Raw genomic sequence first — 2,754 nt, forward strand, 5'->3', positions numbered from 1 at the left:
TCGACATGCATGAGTTTTTGATGGTGGAATATTCAGTTAACTAGAGTAGCACTAATTAGGTCACTAGTGTCCCAACTGACTGTTTACTCACTATTAGTTCCTGAAATTGATTGGAATTAATTTAACTAGACTTAACTCAATAAACTGAGTTAACTAATTACAACACATTCATAACTCATCCTTAACTCCTATAAGTTAGGGAGAACATATACATGTCTTCTAAAAGACTTCCAATTTGAATTTCCTAAATTAATTAAGTTAATTAAACTTAATTAATTATTTTCAAATTGCTATGAGAAAAGAATTCTATTTTAATTCACAGTTTAATTCAAGGACAAATTAAACCGGAATTTCTTGTTGCCATTTCTGAACACTCCCTCTCAACAAGAAAGAGATTATCCACTACCCCGATCCTATCTCTGTGAAACTCGAATTTACATCTTGGCAATGCCTTTGTTAAGATGTCAACATCTTGCTAGCTCCTCTGTGGGAATGTAATCTAACAACATGATCCACCTCAATACCTAAGATGATGATACCTGATATCTATATGCTTGGACCGATCATGAAAAAATGGATTTTCAGAGAGTTTGATACAACTCTATTTATCACAATAAATCATTGTCGGATCCATCTACTGACCAAAAAAACAAACCAGGATCTTCCTCATCCAGATAGCCTCACATGTTGCTTGACTTGCAGCCATGTACTCTGCCTCTGCCGAACTGAGTGCAACCGATCTTTGTTTCCTATTGTACCAAGAAACTACAACTGACCCAATACTAAAGATCCCTCCTAATGTGCTCTTCCTGTCAGATGGACTCCCCGCCCAATCTGCATCGGTGAAGCCTTGAAGCTTCACTCCCTCTGTCTATCTGTACCACAACCCAAACTGAGTAGTGCCTCTGAGGTATCTCAATACATGCTTTGCCGCCTTCCAATACATATTGGTAGGCCTAACCATCACTTGACTAAGCTGGTTAACTGCATAACACATATCTAGTCGTGTGTTCACCAAATACATGAGTGAACCCACAAGCTTCCTATAAATAGTAGCTTCCACTACTTCTCCTGAAGTAGCATCCTCCTTCCTCCAGTTACCAACTAGAGGAGTCTCCATGGGTTTACTGCTCTCCATGCAACATCTCTTGAGTATCTCATTGGCATACTTGCCTTGAGAACAAACAACTCCCCATCTCCCTGCCATACCTCCATGCCAAGAAAGTAATGCATGAGCCCCATGTCCTTCATCTCAAACTCTCTTGTAAGGTCCTCCTTGCAAGATTTGATGAGCTTCTCATCACCTATCAGTACGAGATCATCTACATAAATTACAATGATCAAAATCTTACCCTCCACCACTATGTGATATAGGTTCGCATCTGCTTCACTCTTCGTGAAGTCCAACCCAGTGAAGCAGCTATCTATCCTGGTGTACCAAGCACGGGGTGATTGCTTTAGCCCATACAACGCTATCTTGAGTCGGGTCCAAGGTTTCAAAACCTTCGCGTTGCTCTATGTACACCTCTTCCTCAATCATGCCATTGAGGAAGGTAGTCTTCACATCCATCTGATGGATATTCCAACCCATTTGTGATGATAGTGCCAAAATAGATCTGATTGAGGAGTACCTTGCAACAGGAGAACAGGTCTCATCATAGTCAAGCCCCTCTACTTGTGAAAAGCCACGGGCCACAAATATGGCTTTATGCTTCTCCACATACCATCTGCAACTTGATTTACCTTGTAAAGCCAACGGGAGCCCACAATTGACTTGTCCTCGAGTCTCGGGACCACATCCCAAACATTGTTTCGAACTATGGAGTCATACTCCTCCACCATTGCATCAACCCAAACTGGTTGCTGCACTTCATCCTAAAAGGAAGATGGCTCTATCACAACACATGCAACCTTAAGTGCCATGTATCCAATGTACCTCTCTGGTGACCTCCTCCATTTATGCTGAGAAAAGGGTGCTCCCACATTCTCCCGTGCATCATCCAACAATCTGTCAGCCTCTCTACTGTGCTTTCTTCCCTCTCTGGAAGACTCTACCTGAGTGGATGTCTCCACTCCTGAAACCTCTACATGTGGCTGCTCCACATCAATCTGAAGCTCCTCAACCTTAAAAACTAAAAGTTTCTCCTCGGCATGTAGCTCAAACTCCCTCTCAAGGGATACTCGCATGGCCTTCTCCTCATCAAACTTGACATTCCTGCAAACCACTGCGATCCGAATGGTTTGCATGTACACTCGATAGTTGAGGGGAGTATTAGTGTACCCCAAAAATATCCCCAACTCTGTTGTTGGCTCAATCTTCTTTCGTGCATCTTTGGTCACATGGCAATAAACCAATGACCCAAAAATCCTGAAGTGACCAACATCTGGCCTCTTACCAGAATAAGCTTCCTCTGGTGTTTTACTCTCAAGTATCTGATGTGGGCTACGGTTCTGGACATAAACCACTATGTTGCATGCCTTAGCCCACAAGTGTAGTGGTAGGCCCTGATCGTGCAACATCACCCTTGTTGCCCCTACTATGCTCCTGTTCTTCCTCTTGGCAACCCCATTCTGTTGAGAGTTATGAGGTTTGTTCAACTCTCGTTTAATCCCTTCCGGTGCACAGAAGTTCTTAAAATCATTAGAGACATATTCTCCACCATTATCACTCCGTAGAGCTTTAACCTTCTTACCCGACTCTTTCTGAACCAATGCTTTGAATTCACAAAACTTTGTGAATGTCTGATCCTTTCT

The sequence above is a fragment of the Pinus tabuliformis genome, chromosome 5_2 (assembly GCF_031772625.1).
Source record: "Pinus tabuliformis cultivar Carrire ecotype Pingquan chromosome 5_2, CPIR1, whole genome shotgun sequence".
Classification (NCBI taxonomy): Eukaryota; Viridiplantae; Streptophyta; class Pinopsida; order Pinales; family Pinaceae; genus Pinus; species Pinus tabuliformis.